General features: G+C 39.2%; 1 pseudogene; it reads right to left on the reverse strand.

Annotated features, from left to right (window-relative positions):
• Window positions 1-2936: 2936 nt before the first annotated feature.
• LOC136849439 (ABC transporter F family member 4-like) lies at window positions 2937-19257 on the reverse strand (annotated as a pseudogene).
• Between the last annotated feature and the right edge of the window lie 594 nt (window positions 19258-19851).

Consider the following 19851-nt stretch of genomic DNA (forward strand, 5'->3'; position numbering starts at 1 on the left):
TAAATTCCAACTGTACCAATATCGTACAACAATGATAGAGTAACTTTTAAGCTGACTTCTGTATTTTTACAGCAAACTAGATGAGCACCACTTATTAATAAACGTCCAACTAAACAAAATTTTATAACAAAGAAATTACCAGGTTTCAATAATGCATGATAATAGCAGATTTTGTTTTATGCTTAAAAGATTATGATTAGCATTTCCTGTAAAGGAATATTATGCTGAAAAACTGTTAATCGGCAAACAAGCTTTAATACAGACCCATTTATCATAACATAAGCCTTTCACTGTGCAGAAGCATCTAGGTGCAAAGAGCAAAATGTTCAACATAGACAAAATCAATGTGTATCAGCTCAGCCAATTCCCAATCTAAATGTTTGTTAAGAACACATGGACTCAAGATGGACAAGATGCACTCCTTTGAGAAGGTTCTAGTGATCATTTCACCAAAGGAGATCACAGAAGTCTAGCGTCTGTAGTTAGTACAGTATCTTGATGGGAGATGAGAATGAGGTACTCCTACAGAAGACCAGCAGAAAGAGGAGGGTGAAAGTGAAAGCAGCATTGGGGACCACCTTCTCCAGGGACACCAGATGAACAATCAATACCCTCTAGACCTTGGTAAAAGGGTGAAATTACTGAGGAATTTGCTCTTAGTTCTCAGAACACCACCCACTCTGCCCCCTGAGGAACAGACCGATTCTGCCACTATATCAACTGACATGTACAAGTAGACCTTCCAAGTTGAGGGAGACAGGCCTGACATCTCCACACTGGACTGGAGGCCCAGGGACCAACAGTGGTACAGAAGTACCTGAAGATGAACTAGCAGGTTATCCTTGACAGAAGCCAGCACTAACCAATCATCTAGGTACTGTAAAAAATATAAACCAGACAGTGGACCCAAGAGAATAACTGAAGCAAATGTCCCAGAATTGGAACAGCCTCATCACACAGAATGATGGTAACTTCTGCAAAGCGGGTGGATGGCGATATGAAACTGTATGTCCCTCCTGTATTCAGAATCAAAAGTTAGTGGAGCTAACTGAGGGTCAACAACTGGTCTCCATCATATGGTAGACTTCAGGACAATGATAAGGTGACATAAGGGCCTCAGTGACTCGGGCAAAGTTTTATTCTGCAGCATAGAGGACACTTCACTGTCAAAGAGCTGTCTCTTTTAGGACTGTAAGGGTAGATGTCAAGGAATATCAAAACAGAAATTGAGGGGGGGGCCAGCACTGAGGAACAGAAAATGATAACCAGCCTGCATATCCTCCAAAACCCATGGGTTTGCTTTAATCAACTTCCAGGTCTTCCAATTACCCTGGAGACAGCCCCCAAGTGGGAGACAAGACAAAAGTGGATGAGGGTACTACAGTTGTGACCACTTAGCCTATGAGGCTTGAGAACATTCGACCTCTTGGAGTTATGAGGCTGGACAATGTTGACAACTAACAGAGTCTTGAGGTCTCTGGGTGACAAAAGAGGACTGCTACAGCTGGCAGGAATGCTGATTCTGAAATCAGAAAAGGCACTGCTAAAAAGGCCTGGCCTGCCCAGAATGAGGAGAGAATTAAGAACAAATTGCAACAACCATGTTGATGACCAAAGCTTGAATGGTGGTGGAATCAACTGCTCACCCAACGAGTGAACCAATTTCTCTGAAATAGATCAGGGCCTTTTTTTAGTCTAAAGGTGGCAAAGTCCAGAGCTGTCAGTACACTGGAAACTCAGGACATTGGTCATGAGGGTCCTGGAGAAGCTAGACCAAAAAGGAAAGGACAACCAAAGGAAAGGACAACAGAGTTGTTACTATGATGGACTGTGGGAGTGGGAAAGGGGCAATTCACTAAGACAGCAGGAACCTGGGCAGCCAGCAATGGGGAAGGAAGGAAGACTGGGCAATGGATACTGACAACTGAAACATCAGAACAGCCACAGAATGTGGAGGAACTGGCAAATCTGCCAGGTGACTGGAAAACTGTCTGGTGAAGGGAGAAAAGGGAGAAAAGTCATCAGGTTAGTCAACAGTTGGAGTTGAAATTTGAGAGCATTTGAGTGAGCAAACAAATGCCCTACAGGATCAGGAAGAAGCACAGAGGAAGTGGAAGCCCAGTCAAAAGACCTCTTTGCCTCTCTGTAAGACAAGCATCAAACTCAAGAAAGTGGGAGTTTCATATACAGCCATCCCTGACCAAAGCAAAAACACTTTTATTTGGACCATTCAATGCAAATCCTAGTCAAACCAGGTGAATACACTCGGCGCCTGCAAGAAAGATATAACAAAGGCAATGAAAATGGGAATGTAAAAGCCCAAAAAATTATTCATAAAAAAAATTAAACAAACTAAGAACCTGAAATAACTGCACTGAGATGGGAAAACAGGAAATAAGGGGCTGAAAAAAAAAACAAAATTACCATTCTGGTAATGTTACATTAACAGCATAAACTTTAAAACTCCGCTGTTAACACCAAGTGAACTGAAATGAAATGCAATGATAACACAGCAAAAATAAAGCTGGCTCATAAACACAAAAATGACTATAATGGAATGAAACATGGGCAGTAGGCTATGACCAGTAACAAGATAGCATGGCAGCTGACAGTTTCGGGCACAAGAGCAAGCCATCAAAAAAACACTATAAATGACAACCAAAAGAAAATGCAATGAAATTGACAAATGACGAGGCATTTGACAAAACCTCATTGATGTTAAAAGTACTGGAGAGAAGGACACAGCTGAAAGGAGAAGTGGATAGCTTCCCGTCATGATGGGGAGTTGGCTGAACATGCAGTGGCTTTCTCTCTGAACGTTTTGCTTTGTGAACCTGGATGCATTCTGTACAATGAAAGGCTACCTCTTGACAAATGGATTCTACTAACATGTGATGTGGTGATAAATGTCATAGGAAATACGAATAAAGATACATTTAACTTTGCTGGGGAGGATGGGCATCCTGGTAGTGAGCAAGGTGATCAAAGATGCGACAGTGCCGCTGGACACAGCGTGAGCCCAGGATGTATCCTGAATGTACTTACAGCAGAGGCTGCAGTAGTATGCTTCAACGGGTTACATAATCCATTCCTGAAAAGCAAACATCACAAGTTCAGTACAGTTACATGTTGCTGCACTGAGAGACCAAACGCTCCATTCAAAACAACTACAGCAATGTTGCAACTATTTACCCTCTCTATTTAAGAGGCTAAATGCACAGAACATACATAGCCTTGTTTATATTTATTTTATCTGTTGTGGTTGGCACACTTGCAGCTGTTCCCAAAATAACAAAAGAGGCCTGGCAAATATGCAACCAGCAAATGATCGGCTAAGTTCTGGATAAACTGACATCACCTGGAATCCTAGCAATATTGTTCAGGATTAAAAAAAAAAAAAGAATATTAAATGTGCTTCTTGAGGATTAGTCACAAGAAAATGAAAGTGGTGCCTGGCTTACTGTGCGTAAGCTAATAAAACTGATTGCAGAGATCTTTTACAAGAGAAAATAACAAAATAAAGATTCTGTTAAAAAAAGCAAAGTAAAGAGATAAGGGCAAGAGATGACATATGAAATATAATGAAATGCTTAAAATAAACTAATATCATATAAACAATAGAAAGAGGCAGTGTTGACAAAAATTTTGCGACGATATGAGGACAACTTATGACCTGGTAGTGATTTAAGGCAAATATATTGGTTAATGACATGCAATACTTTCTGGCAACACTGTTTCTGAGCCAGTTTGCTGCGCTATGTAAAACATGAGAAACAATCAGCTATGACTTACAAAAAATTAATAACCATTACACTTGAAAGCAGCGACCGTTAACATTACAAATTCATGTTTCTAAAGTTTTCAGGATGATAAAAACAGCCTCATGATAACAAGAAGTATCAAAACGAAACAGCAATCATAAATAGCCTCATGTTTATTCTACAAAACAGGCTTAGACTGTCCAAACAGTGCACAAATATTAGCAGCGAGTAAAAAACTTGACTGCCTTGCATATCGAGGTGTTCTTACACAACGTTCATATGAAAATTCTGAAGTAAATTCCTAATGCACAAAATAACGAATCAATAACTGACCATTTTAGACCAACTTAAAAGCAGCTTAAACCAACCCACCCCAAAAGCAGTTCCAAACTCTCATGATACTGACACAGATCATCTATTTTTATGAGATGCGATAATTGGAACACAACGAAGTTTAAGATGTTGGACACCCAGGGAATAACTGGATGCTACCAGGCAGCTTACATATTACATGCACTACACCAGGTGCACACACACACACACAATCAAACACACACACACACACAGAAAGAGGGAGAGAGAGACATACCAACAGGCTCAGTCTCTTCATCATCCTCCTCTTCAAGATTATCCTTTTCCCAGTCTGCATCAATGGATATTTCATCATTATCACGTCCCATTCCACACTTTCTCCCCTTCAATGATTTCTTCCTCATGCTTCCTTCTTCGGCGGCTTCTACTTCTTCTAAGCCTTCGGTGATCTCCTCGTGCTCAGACCCGACTTCCTCATCTGTCCGATTGCAAATGGTTATTTACCATGAGTTGTAAAGTACCATTACATTTAGTACAAGATACAATGCAAATTACAAAATATTTTTACATCTGTTCACTCTTAAAAAGTAAGTCGTGTTTAGTATTAAAATCTATGAAAAAATTCAATAATTCAATTATATTTACTGGGAAGACAAGGTCATCAACTTCGTTTAAATATATAGTTTCAACTACAGACCATTCGCAACTGATATCACAAGCCCCAACAAACTCTCATGTTCATATCATACACAATTCTGTACCAACTTTAAACTAACCCTCAGATTTGCTATCTAGCTGACATTACAAATTTCAATCTTTAAATAAAGCTTGACATTTAGGGTTTTGAATTTTTTTAAATATTCCTTTTGCCTTTCCATATCACAGATTCCGAGACTTTAACCCCTGTAATACCAAAAATCATTGCCACTGGTACTATTACCATCCAAAGTTCCATTCCTCCTTTTTCTTTAGGCACAGAGAACTTATATTGTTAATAAAATCTTCAATACCTTTGTACTGGAAGGATGAAGGAATCAAAAAATACTTATGCTGATAACTAGGTTTCTACCAACCAGTATTATCACTTTACATCGCATCAATCAGAATCTGAACCAGTCCCATATAGGGGTGGCTGAATGAGAGGTACTACTGGCTCCCTTGTAATCAGTGAGTAAGGCAAACTTTAGGCCTAATCCCCTAAGGACGAGGTCTTAAAAAATTTGTGAAATTGCTTATTATACATATACTGTATTGGTAATAATGTGCATATACTGTACTGGTAATAATGTATATACAGTTAGTTTTCCTATACTTTGTTATTTTTTTCTCCCTCTTTTTTTAATCTCTTCTTCACAGGTTCTTGGACTTTTTTTGTCTTGTTCCACACAAATGTTTGAAAATTTTAATAATTTACCACCTTTTAAATTACCTGGTCTGTTCACAGACAACTCTACCATTCAAGCAATAAAAATAAATATTTCAGATACCAACAAACTGTGTCAGACCCAATCAGTCTCATGACTCAGAACTTCTCACAAAAAATAATGATAAAATTACTTACCATCTTCACCAACAGAGTCGAGTGTCATGAAATTGGCAAGATCTAAGACGTCATCATCATCTTCCTGATCCTGTTCATCACTTCGACCCTCACCACCATTATTATCAATTTTGGCTGTTCTGACCTGAAAAAAAAGTCAAATCCGTGATAACAAACTCAAATATTTACCATTATTACCAAAGAGAAGTTTAACCATATGAATGACTCATAATTCTAGAATCTCTTATGAATGGACATCAGAATTTGTTCCAAATTGCCAGGTGAAAAATGGAGCATGGTCAAGTTAAAGAATTCAGACAACAGTAGTTGAGACAAGATCAATTTGGAAGGACAAAAATTGAATGGCATATAGTGATGCAAGCGTATTCAGTACTGTACACCCAAACAAACAACTACTTCTTTTGTAACTCTTTGACTCACTGGTCTGGTTAAATTACTTTATAACAATAGTATTAATTATTGCTGCTTCAGCTGCATTTTATTTTATGAAGACTTTTTCTATTTTCCTTATTGCGGACTTCTCTCTTCAGTGGAGGTGCGTGCTAACAGCTTCGCCTATATTTGTCATTTCATGGGGAAAAGTCAAAATCTGGATTCTGCTTCTTTATATATTCTATACAGTTGGTTCTATACAATTGTTGCGCGACGCGTTCGACAGACTCTTCTGTCATTCTCCAGCGGGAGCTAGTAGAGGACTGGCAGATTGCATAGGTCCTTCTGAATTTATACACGGGCTTCAGCGGGGTGTGTGTGTGTGTGTGGTGTGTGTGTGTGTGTGTGTGTGTGTGTGTGTGTGTCATGGATGGCGAATTCTGATTGGTTGCAGTCAGCGAACTTCAAGCCAAATTTCTGCGGTGGCTTCGATCCTGACAGATCTTCGCAACCTGGGAATGTCATTCATTCAAGCGTTCCCATGGCCTGCCGTTGCGTGATGTCATGCCGGCTGACATCATCGTAGTTTTGGCTGCTATTGGGCTGCGGATGAATGATGTCATTATCTACTCTTTCTGTCGTAGTGGGATTGTCTCGAAAGGGCGCCTCACTCATCAGGGGCATCTCCATTCTCAGGGTTGTCGTTTTTCAGGTATTCGTTGGATTTGGCGGGTGTTCTGCATTATTCTTCTTAAATTCGTGGGTGGGCGATGCCTCCTGCGTCGTATTCATTGTTGGTTTTGTCTCGGAAACGTGAGGGCGCCTCTAGCAGGCGCAGACGTCGAGTCAGCGGCTCTCCGATTATACTTATATTTTGTATAATACTGTCGCGGGAGATGGAAATATTGTGAGTAGCACGGGCGTGGTTCATGATGGCACCCTCCTGGGTGGCAGGAGATCCTTTTAGACAGGCGCATCGTGGTCATTCCAATATAAGCGCCGGGCATCCTCGGACAGGACATACAAATTGGTAGACCACGTTCTTCTGCTTGAGGGGTTCTCTTGCTGGCGGAGAGGGTTATTTTTCATCACCAGATCACGGGTGCGGCGGTTCTTATAATAAATTATAAGATTTATTCTCTTACTGTCTTCGGTCGGGGTGACATTTTCCATGACGATTTTCTTCATGGAGTTTCGTCCTCACGGTACTGAGGATGCATCGGGCCTTATAATAGATCTTTTATGTCATCTTGGGGGCAGGTTGTGTGTTCTCACCGTTGTGCCATTTTCAAGGCCAGTTCGAATTTCTTTGTTGATGAGTTTGTTGGTGAAAACCATTGTTCCAACATTTGTGCACGTTCGAATTCCTTGTTGGTGTCTGCCAGGTGGAGCAGTGGGAGAGGGCCCTTTTTGGGACTTTGCTTGAATGGGGATAGCGAGTGCCCTGCTAGGTTTAAGAACACGACAGTCAGGGCCTTCATTAAAGGGGCCCTCCCACTGCTCCACCTGGCAGGACACCAACAAGGAATTGAGCGTGCTGCACAAATGTTGGTGAACAATGGTTTCACCAACAAACTCATCAACAAAGAAATTCGAACTGGGCCTTGAAGAAAAATGGTACAACGGTGAGAACACACAACCTGTCCCCCAAGATGACATAAGATCTATTATAAGGCCCGGATGCATCCCCAGTACCGTGAGGACGAACTCCATGAAGAAAATCGTCATGGAAAATGTCACCCCGACCGAAGACAGTAAGAGAATAAATCTTATAATTTATTATAAGAACCGCCGCACCCGTGATCTGGTGATGAAAAATAACCCCTCTCCGCCAGCAAGAGAACCCTCAAGCAAAAGAACGTGGTCTACCAATTTTGTATGTCTGTCCGAGGATACCCCGGCGTTTATATTGGAATGTGCGATCGTCTGTCTAAAGGATCTCCTGCCCAGGAGGGTGCCATCATGAACCACGCCCGTGCTACTACAATATTTCCATCTCCCGCGGCAGTATTATACAAAATATAAGTATAATCAGGAGAGCCGCCGACCCTCGGCGTCTGCGCCTGCTAGGCGCTCCTCATTGCCGAGACAAAACCAACAATGAATACTGACGGAGAGGCATCGCTCCCTACCACGAATTTAGAAAGAATAATGCAGAATACCGCCAAATCAACAAATACCTGAAAGCGACAACCCTGAGAATGGAGATGCCCTGATGAGTGAGGCGCCCTTCGAGACAATCCCCGACAACGACAGAAAAAGTAGATAATGACATCATTCATCCGCGGCCCAATAGCAGCCAAACTACGATGATGTCAGCGGCGCATGACATCGCATAACGGCAGGCCAATGGGAGCGCTGGAATGAATGACATTCCCAGGTTGCAAAGATCTGTCAGGATCGAAGCCACGCAGAAATTTGGCTTGAAGTTCGCTGACTGCAACCAATCAGAATTCGCCATCCATGACCCCCGCTGAAGCCCGTGTATAAATTCAGAAGGACCTATGCAGTCTGCCAGTCCTCTACTAGCTCCCGCTGGAGAATGACAGAAGAGCCTGTCGAAAAGCGTCGCGCAACAATTGTATAGAACCAACTGTATAGAATATATAAAAAGCAGAATCCAGATTTTGACTTTTCCCCATGAAATGACAAATATAGGCGAGCTGTTAGCACGCACCTCCACTGAAGAGAAGTCGCAATAAGGAAAATAGAAAAAAGTCTTCTACAAAATAAATGCAGCTGAAGCAGCAATAATATTCAATAGAACCTGTTTAAAGAGGGTCTGCTACAAATAGTATTAATTGTTAGAATAAACATCCAGATTGCAACATTATTCAAAGTTCATGACGAATTAGACAAACACAAAATGAAACAATGATTTTCTAGTCAGATTTAAAGCTGTGTGATACAAAATGTAGCTTGGCTAATTTAGCAATTATATGCAATCGGCTGGATACAACACTTAAATTTAATAGGTCTCAGTACCAGTGTCAAAGACTGTCTGTAATCTTTTTTTTGTTTCCTTTATGTTTCAAAGTTTTCATAATTTAATAACCTCAATAACTGATCTTCCTACATTCTACCAGTGTAAAACCTGGCTACAATTTCTTCAAAATTTTGTAGTTTTCTTGTGTCAGTTAATTTTACAAACCTACACTAGACCTATCCAGACATGACATATAATCTCTATAGAATGCATAAAACAGAAAAATCCCTACAACTATTAGGTGTGATTTTGCACAGATTTCCTGATTCAGTTTAAAAACAAGGTGCAAAGGGTTTACATTCTCAGCAACATTTTGTAGAAACAAAAATTCACTGAATAGCTTTAAAAAAAATTATAAAATATTCTTATAAAGTAAATGATCAATAAACATAGGATTTGCGTCCAAACTCGATACAAATATCTGGTTGAAAGTTGGACAATCACAAAAGATGTTTGAATATCAGTGGTGTTCTGCATTCTCAGCATTCAGGGATTTAGTCATGGGTTATTTTTCATAAAAGTACACGAAATTACTACATTCAACTAAACAAAGCTTTGAAAAGAATTCCTCGAACCATGTCACAGTAACAAGAACAATTCCATGTCATAAATACCATTTCCAGACAGTTATAAACTATTCAACTGAAGAGGGTACAATGAAAATGGTCTGGACAAAATTCAACTTCATATTGCAGTATTTGGTATAATTTTCAAAACTTGGTGAAACTTGACACAGCATTAGTTTCAAACAACCATGTTCACAAGATTGTACCCTACATCCAATTTGCAGAAAGTTTATAAAAAATGAACAAAATGGGGACTAAAGGTCTGTCGTAGTATTTCTAGCAGCTCTGTCAAGCTCACCCCAATGCCTGTACTGTGGTTGCACTGGTTTCCATGTATGTGTAAAAGCATCATAAACTCTTTTCATTTCCCACTGTTGCTCATTCATCCTGTCCTGGTTTTACCTTTTTGTCTTTTTAAAGTATTTACTTCGCTGTTTAACATATACTTTGCATTAGTACATCTTTGCAGAAAAAACCCAATCGGTCCCAAAGTAACAACTGCGTGAAGTTCCCAAAAATTTACAGAACAGGTCCTGAAAAATCCTAAGGATAAAACTTGCCAACGGACAGCTGGAAAGGCAGACAGCCAGACAGATGGACATCGTGTTTCCACCACACTGCCCCAAACCCTTGATTACAAGGATACAAACAATTCTGAGAAACCAGTAATAACTTATGCAATGACTTAGTTACACTTCAAATCTACATACTGTCCTCTAACACTTAAAAAGAAATCAATGGAGTGTAATTCTACTTACTCTTAAGTGACTAATAGACGCAATGTGGTATTCGTACACCATTCGGCTGGGGAATGTGATGCGGCACATGGAACAACGTGGATGCAGGTAATGTCGTTGCATCTGAAAACAACATAAAATGCTTGTACACATGGCTCCCTTCTATTTAACTCAATGTTCTTAAATGAGTAAAGAGAAAACTTGAATGGAATGGAATACAGAGTTTAGACCAAAGGCCAAGCACTGGAACCAATGAGGTCATTCGGTGCTGGAAGGGAAATTGAGGGTAAGTAGGTTTGAAAGGTGAAACTGGAAGAAAACCTTGCAATTGCACTTTGGAATAATTTTTAGGAGAGGGTGGATAGCAAGATGGAAGAAAAATAAATTAATAAGAATCGAGGTACACTAAAAGGAATGAAAGGGGTTGCAGCTAGGGGCTGAAGGGACCCTGCAAAGAACCTTTAGTAATGCCTACAGTGCACCCCAGGAGGTACACTGATGGCACTATCCCCTGACGGGGAGAAAACTTGAAAACACAAGGGATAAAATATTTCTAGCAAATTCTTAAATATTAGTTCTTTAGCAATCATACTACAGCACTACCATTAACTTAGGCACAAAAATTCAGCAATCAAATGGTAAAAATTACAAAATGTGTTACTGTTTGAAATAAAAATACAAGTAGCAGTTCCTTTACAACCAATTACTGTACATTCTCCACTGTTTATCCTGAAATTGAAATGTATGTAAAAGATCCACACTTTTTTTCAAGAGCCGACATCAATTACAAGTTTAATTGGCCTAGATGAGGCTTTCTAGAAACAGATATAATATCTCTATAACATAAAAAAACATACCCGATGGAACTTGCTGCGATTGTGAAGACTGAGCCCGTCGCTGACGTTGCTGCCCAGGCATTTGTAAGCAAGCTTGCACGTGGTACAGAACCTAGTCAAGGTGAATGTGGTTTAAACTTTTAAAAACATGAGGATTATCATTCATTACAATAGGGATTAACGTTAAAAAAGCTAGCAACCAATTTACCCTTAAATTTTTAGTGTCGATCACAGTTTTGGTGAAACTATCCAAGCTGCATTAATATGAACATAGAAACTGGATTCCGTATACAATAAAACAGTCCTGTTATAATATAATTAGTTCTTCAAATACTAGCACATTTTCTCCTTATTGTTATAAATCTTTCCACCTGAAAGTGTGGACCTGGTATGATTAATCAACCTTGATCCTAGTATTAAATAAATAAAAAAATGCGAAAAGAAATACAAAACAGATTGTGTAACCCATGTCCTTTAAATACAAAATTCACTTCAACTCAGCAATGATAGCAATTATTATTCTGGCTGCATGAGCTATAGGTGCTGGATTATGAAATTTTAATAAATCCTACAACTTGCCCCAAATGAGGAAAAAATGACAGAATTTGCCCTACCATTAACTATATTCCAAAAAGTCTACCCAAAATGCAAACGTTAAGCATCAAACTGAAATAAAACAAGTATAGGTAGCATTGACAGCACAACAACAAGCTGGTGTGATTTCAAGTACCCCCAAACACTGTTTACGAACTGTAAAAATCTGCAATTTTACCAAACCAACACAAGTTAAATGTGTTCAGCATCCACACCCCATACATAACTACGTTACAACAGCATATTTACAAGGCTCTTGATACCTTTGTTGCACTAGGCAACAAATGATAAAGACAAAATTAAGTACCTCATGCTTTCGCAAAATTCAAAATCGCCTACAGTAGTTTGTGGCGAGATGTCACAATATGCCAGAGAAGTGTTTGAGTGGCACTGCAACTGTACTGAACCTATGCCAGCAATGGCCTCAATCCTTTCAGGTTTTAGCCTTGCCAATTCTGTCCGTGCTGAGTGCAACTCACATCTACATTGTATGCCACTCACTTAGCAATAATTGACTGAGCAGTTACTGTATTTGAAAATTACAGTATTTCTAACGAAAGACTACTTCATTAGCTTTGTTTGAGCCTACCCCAGCACAAACTATGTATGTCATACAAAGCATGTACAAGCAAATGCTTTCCAAAAATTTCAAACAGTCTTTCTGTGAAAGATGCAATTTTACACCATCATGATCAGAGAGGCTGAGAATTGGATGAAGTAATCTTACATCAATGGACTGAAAGGGTTACATGTAAAGGTCAAGTTTCCTATTTAAGTGGAAACATAATACTCACTTGGAAACAGCATTCTTGAACTCTTCAGCTTTCTCCTCTTTCCACTTTTCCTCAATGTCTCTCTGTTCTTGTCTTTGCTGTCACGCTGGATCTTTCGTGAGGACGACCAGAATGTTTCCTGGCAAGTCTATTGAGCTGGTTTTGTGGCCCTCACTACCAAGATGAAACTTGTATTCCTGAAACGTCAAATGCCAAAGTATATGCACAATTCACAGTAGCTGACAATCTTTTCTATAAATGATCTTCTCATGACATCAAGAGATTAGAAAAGTTATGTAAAATAAACTTAATGGTGACTAAAACACTACTGTAAATATATAAGCATTCATCAGCAACCAAAGGTAATTTTACCACAATCGTCAATTTATAAGAAAAATAACTGACCTTGTAAACGCCATTGCCATAAGCCCTTCACATCCCATATATTTAAAAATAATACTATTAATGGCTGTACCTTGAATGTTATTGACTTCTGGCTGGGACAATGAGGACATCTAAGTTCGACAAAGAGACGGCCAGACACTTTCGCTCTCACATGACCCTCACTATTTACGGCCCTTTCACCATCGGCCTTGATAGTTACTTGCACCCCACTAGGTCCGTCACCCCCTTCTTCTTTGTCATTGGAGCCTTCGCCTCCCTTCGCCCTCCCGGCCTTGCGCGAGTCCTCGCCTCCCGGGCTGCGATGTCTTCGCTCCTTCTGCCTGTCTCGCTCTCTCTCTGGATCGTAGGAATCATCACCCTCAAACTCCCGATCATGGTGGGGAGAGCTACCACCCTCACCACTATCCATTCTCTCTAGTCTGATAAACATTACAGAAGCAGAATTACATTTCCCGTCGTGCACGGCAGACTCATAAACAATGCCTGTGATTGGTAATTTCAAAGATAAAAATGATATCGCATCTGAATATCAACCATGTATACCTTTGAATCCACTGTAACTGAAGAACACATCCAAAGCAAGTCTTTCAAAGTAGGGAGCTTTTCAAAAGGATTAAATTTTATTTAGAAACAAAAAAAGTTTGTAAATATCAGCAGACAAACATTACCAGACCTGGAGCAATTATCGATGATGATCAATTACTGAATGCTCCTTTCAGAGAAAACACTTTCAAAGTTAAGTACTAATGACAGCTAATACTATCACGGTCAGGCTAACCAAATAATCTATTACATCAGCAGTGTAGATAAAGATGAAAATACAAGATTATATATCTTATTTTATCCCCCCTTCAAAACTTTTTATAAATACCTTCTTCTTCAATTGTTGCCAGAAAGTAAATTAGTATTAGTAAAAAAAAGTTTAACTAAACCACTGGATTAATTCTTAACAACATCTAACCCAAACCTTAATCTGGTGTTCATAGGATCACTACAGTTCTGGTCTATCAGCTACAAGTATCATGAATAAAGATGAGGAAGACATATGTATCACAAAATACTTCATAATTGTTATACAGATAATTTTTCAGTTTAATACCTATATATAAGCCCAAGCTTCAAAGCTTCAGTATTTGGAATGCTTAACTTTCATTCTGGAATCAGCTGGCCCATGCAGTATTCTTCCAAATTTTCTGTTTACGAAATTACTTGAAAATACAAAAGACGGGGCAATCATTTATTTCTAATCAATTTGTGAATGAAACCACTGGATTTTGCAGAGTTTACCAAATATACCATTCAGTTTTTACCATAAACACAGTTTTGGATTAACACTGCACAAAGATGTGATAACACAACAGACTGAGAACAAGTGCTGTAGATAATTGACTTTTTGCACTGCAAATCACTCCATACACTTCTTATCTATAAAGCTTCTAATGCACAAAACAAGTACCCAGTTACTTTCACTGGAGGTAATAATGTAACATAAAGCCTCTTTTGTGAAACATCTAGTATTTCTCCAAGTCTGGTTAGAGTATTAAATGCCAGTCCCTCTCATGAATGATTTTATCTCAAAAGTTTCAGTGGTTTGTCATTAAAATAATGTTGAAAAAGTAAGTACCATCTCAATGTGCTTTATTTATGGTCAATGAATTATACATGAGTGATAAGAATTTACTTCCTCAATGAGAATTATTGCAGTATGACAGTTTCGACAAGTTCACAGGTATCATCCCAGTGAATTAAGAGCCACTATAGAGGACACTACTACTTGCAGTACAGGAAATTATGTTTTATCATACTAAATACCTGTGACACGACAGGACATTAAAGGGACATTTGAAAGACTTGAATACAGAATATTAATAAAACAAATATGGAAAAGAAGACAATCAACTTCAATTACTTGTCTTTACAGTATACATGATTAATGGAGTCACTCAGACATAGGAAATTGTGCTTCTTAACCTAGCATGCAAAAACTGAATCAGGATAATGATAAATCATAAAAGCATGCCCCCTGAATGCAACTTTCATCTTAGTGATTACTATGTGAGAATAGAAAGAGGTCAAAACAAAACTGGAAACAGGAAGACGGAATTCTGCAGCAATTTACACCCACTTTTATCTTCCCGTTTAGAAATTCTGCCTATGAGTATCTTTCTCTATTTACCTTTTGAATGTAAGAGCAATTAGTTCCAACTTATACTCTAGAGCTACTCTAATATCAAAGCTCTACCTTAAAACTTGAAACAAAAGATATAACAATACTTAGCTGTCTAAAACTATGATTATACTTTACACATTTCCATCAAAACATTATTCAGCTTTTGGATGGGTATGGGGGAATGGGGATGTCTTGAGAGTCCATGCTGTGCGATCAAAGCATCGTCACTGTCAAGGTACCGATAGCTTTGACATATTCTGGTACTAAAGAAAAGATTTTCATTGTGGCAAGGGAAATCCTCTTGTACTTAGCACTTAAAATGTATCCATGATAAATACTTGAAATACATATTTGTAACACTTCAGTGTCAATCCTCCATCTCTCTAGTTTTGCAGTTCCCCTTAAAACACATTCTGCTCTTTCATATCAGGTTGCCTCTTGACGGCTGGTAAAAAATGTGGTCGTTTGGCTTTTCATTACACTACAAGGTTACTTGCTTCTTCAATACTTTCTGTAAGAATTGAAACTCAAAATGATGACACTGTTTATTTGTTATTGTGGGTGTTTACCTCTGACGCTTACGTGACGGCCCATGGTGTCCATGAGGGAGGGCTTCCTCCTGGCCATACCGGAATATCTGTTACCACGGTAGCGAGGGGAGCAGAAGCAGATTTCTCTCGCTCATAGCGGTGACCTCTCCCCTCCTCATGGTGCGGTCTGGGCTCATGTGATCTGCGCTCATCCCCATAGTGCCTGCGCTCTCTCGACTCCTCCTGAACAAATAGACTTGGAGCTAAGGTTTATCATTTCAACCTGAGGGCAATGCCTGGTGGCTGGCTCATGATAACCTTCAAAAATTGTAATTAGACAAATACTACATAATAGATGCAAGGAAGCAGAGGTCTGGTTGGATCACTGGGATACACCCGTGTATGATGGATTGTGAAATGCTACCCAAGAGCCCAATGGCAAATGGTTCGTGCTTTTGGGTCAGCACTCAAAAGAGGTAGTGGGGACATCCCATTCACCAACAACATGCTAACATGCTCTCATCAGAAGATCACACATTCTATTCGGAATTAAAAAGCTCGTCCCACATCTTCCAAGAAAATGAGGAGATGAGATGAATAGACTCTGGTTTGTTTGGCTGCTCTAATTAAGTCTACATTCCAATAAGACAACTAGCTCCACATTTTCTATCAATGTAACTCTAGGTTTTGGTCTCCATTGAGGGAACAGACTCTTGCAAACTGAGGTGACATTAACGGCTTATGCCGTCGACTCTATCTTAAATGGAAGTCCAATTCTCCATGAGGATTCCAACTGGACTAAAAGTATAAGATTACTGGACATCCTAACAGAATATATCATGACATCAAGTGACTGATGATACCAAAGCACGTTAATTATCCTATAAATCATGAACAGAAGCACGCTGACTGCAAAACACCTTTAGAAATCCAAGCTATTTTCAAACATCAAAAGCACTACAGTATGGTATTTGCAACATGCAAACTGTTCTATAACCATGTTGTGACGGACAAAATTTACAAAAGAATGGTGAAAACATTTACTCAACTACAATTGATCCTAGCTGCTGCTGACAGAAATGATGAAAAACCGTGCACTGCCCATGAAAAAGCTTTGCACCTAAAAACAAAATGAAGTCAACTAAAAAAAAAAAAAAAAAAAAAAAAAAAAACTAGAAATTTTCACTAGGAAATGATAAAAATTTCAAAGAAAACAACGGCTTTGATTTCTTGCGAATTGTTCTAATTTTCCAAGATTGTCTAAACAAATACAGCTGAGCAATATAACTGTTGACATAATTTAGCAATAACCACAAATTATGAAAACTACTATCAAATGGGTGGTCCAAAGAAGTCAATCTTAAGGGGTGAAAATAGAGATATATAATGTGAAAAAGGTTGAAAAGAAGAAACCATGAAAAATAAGGTAAAAAAAAAATAAACAGAACAATATAGTGTCGGGGATGGCAAGGGTTCAAAAGCTGTTAAAAGCTTTCCTACAACTTACGTTGCACAAGACAACGAGGAATATCCTTCCTGACAATCTTCAATGATATATCATTATTACTTCTTGAGCATCGGGACACTGTTTAAGCAGTCAAGCATAATCCCAAACTACCCATACAGTTCCACATGTGGCCTACTGTACACAGTACAATAAATTTCTCACTCTACCTAAATCTTCAACATATTTTCTTCAGTGATTAAAAAATGATCAGTGGCATGCTGAACTGCAATATATATACTAAACATTAGACAAATATTTGCATAAAAACATGGCAAATAAGAGGAAATGTTGTTCCAAACAATAAAGTACTAAAGCATACTGCTGCAAACCCAAACTATCAAGTGATGAGCATAAACATGGATGAAAAACTTAGTTCTCATTACGTACAAAGACATCAATTTGCAAGTGTACCAAATGTAACAATGTACGTACATCACAGGAAATGCAAGGGATGGCCAAATTTAATGGCACGTGAAAATATTAATGCTGGGTATATATATTAATGCTGGGTATATGTAGGAGCTAACAGTAACAATAAAGAAGGTATCTTGGTGGCTTAATAGATTGTGAGCCCAGAACATAAAAAGATTCAAGAAAACTTTAGCAACAGACTGGATAAGGTGGAGGAAGTTTGGTGGATTGTTGGTACACAAGAGTATTGTACAGGTATTTAAACAATGAGAACAGTAAATTATTCACGACACAAGATCAACGTTTCTCTACGTATCATTGTGCATAGGTTAGAAAATGATTCTGCTAAGGCTTGATTACCGGACACTAAAACTCATTCATAGATGGAATACACTGGGGAAACTAAATTACAAATGAGTGAGTAGTATAGGGGTAGAAAACTGTATGAGTAAATATAGGGGTAGAGAACAGATTGAGAAATCAAAGAGCAAGACACTGAACTTTGGACACCCAACCCAACAAAAGGAAAGCAAATGCAAAATTCTTAATGATGGCAGTGAAGCCAATCTTCATTCCTTTTTTGAGTAAGCCTACGTCTGAAAGTAGGTTATACGCAGAAAAAAAAAACAGCTTTGTCAGAAATTGAGTAAATGAGTGATGGACTGAAACTGATACTACACTGGCCTGTTAATCTAGTCTTGATGCTACAATATGATGCCTAAAAGTTGCCTTAAATGTTTTACATTCATTTTCTCTTTCCACAGAGAAAAGAATCATTTCTCTTGGCTACATGACTAATATAATAAATAACAGCTTCAAAATATCATACAAGTTAACAATATTTCCTCTCTTGCTACGCAGCAGCAACGAAAATGTCAGCTCTGAGGATCAAATCCGAGAGTTAAAGTTATTGTCTAAGACAGTCATTAAAACACTACTCAACTATTGGCAAAGAATTGGCCAGAAACTGCCTCTGTTATGGCTAACACAGGTTATAAAAATGATTTACAAGCATTTGCTAGTTATAGCTTGGTTTTCTAAAGATTCATAAGTGCATCAACAATTATGAAGTGTCAAATCTTTCTTCATTGCCCAGACCAAAAGCTTCTTTAAAAGCACAAGAAACGTTCGGTCGCTTACACGAAAGTATCCTCCTCGGCCCTCACGTCGTCCATCCCTGTGCCTGTCCCTGTCACGATACATCCCTCTGCCGTCCCTTCCATCCTGAAAGTGGGGTGCCATTTAAATAACATCAAGTACTACCTGGTCCATGTTTACAGAATTACAAAAACAGGAATACAGAATTAAGGATATAAAGTCATTTTTACCACATAATACATATTTCATACTTCTGTCTTCTTCATTACTTACTGTCTTTAGAACTGAGTTGATCAGGGCTGTTGTTAAGGCTAGCTGGGCCTCTGGGCCCAAATTTGCCAACAGCTTTCCGTGGTCATGGCGCTGACGGGGTGGGGGACTGCGGCTCTTGCGGCGACCGTGGTAGTAATCAGGACGTCCACCACGATGGCCACCGCCTCGGCCTCTTCCTCTATAGCCACCCCCACCCCCACCTCCACCACCCCCTCCTCCTCCTCCCCTCCTCCTCTTCCACCACCACCATGATCTCTGTCCCAGTGGCCTCTGCCATGACCTCCCCGTGGCCTCCATAGCCCCCTCTCATCCCTCCGCCTCCTCCTCCACCTCTGTGCATCTTCCCACGGGGACGGGGCGGCATCTGAAACAGGTTAGAGTGAATTTAATTCCTGTTATTTGAATTTATGGAATATAAAATGGAATGGAACATGGAGTTTAGGCCAAAAGGCCAGGTGCTGGGACCTATGAGGTTATTCAGCGCTGAAAGGAAAACAAAGTAAAAAAGTTTTAAAGGTGTAACAGAAGGAAGACCTCGCAATTGCACTATAAAACAATCCTTAGGAGAGGGTGGAAAGTAAGATGGAAAGAAAAGAATATAAACAGGGTACAATAAATGGAATGAAAGAGGTTGCAGCTATGGGCTGAAGAAGACCCTCAAGTAATGCCTACAATGCACTTCATGAAGTTCAATGAAGGCACTACCCTGCCGTGGGACATTTGAATTTATATCAGTAAGTTGCTTTGAATAAACACATTCCATTACCGGATGTCACAACAAACCAAATTCTTACTGACATTAAAATTTCACAACTTCAGTGTAATTGTGAGTACTGTATAATATGCACCGTAGAAGTCCGAGAGTCTCGCATAAATGGGACTGACTGAGTGCCAGACGATCAGAAATGCTAAACCATCATGTGGCCACTAAAAAACATTTGTAAAAAATTAAAACCTTA

The sequence above is a fragment of the Macrobrachium rosenbergii genome, chromosome 21, assembly GCF_040412425.1.
Source record: "Macrobrachium rosenbergii isolate ZJJX-2024 chromosome 21, ASM4041242v1, whole genome shotgun sequence".
NCBI lineage: Eukaryota > Metazoa > Arthropoda > Malacostraca > Decapoda > Palaemonidae > Macrobrachium > Macrobrachium rosenbergii.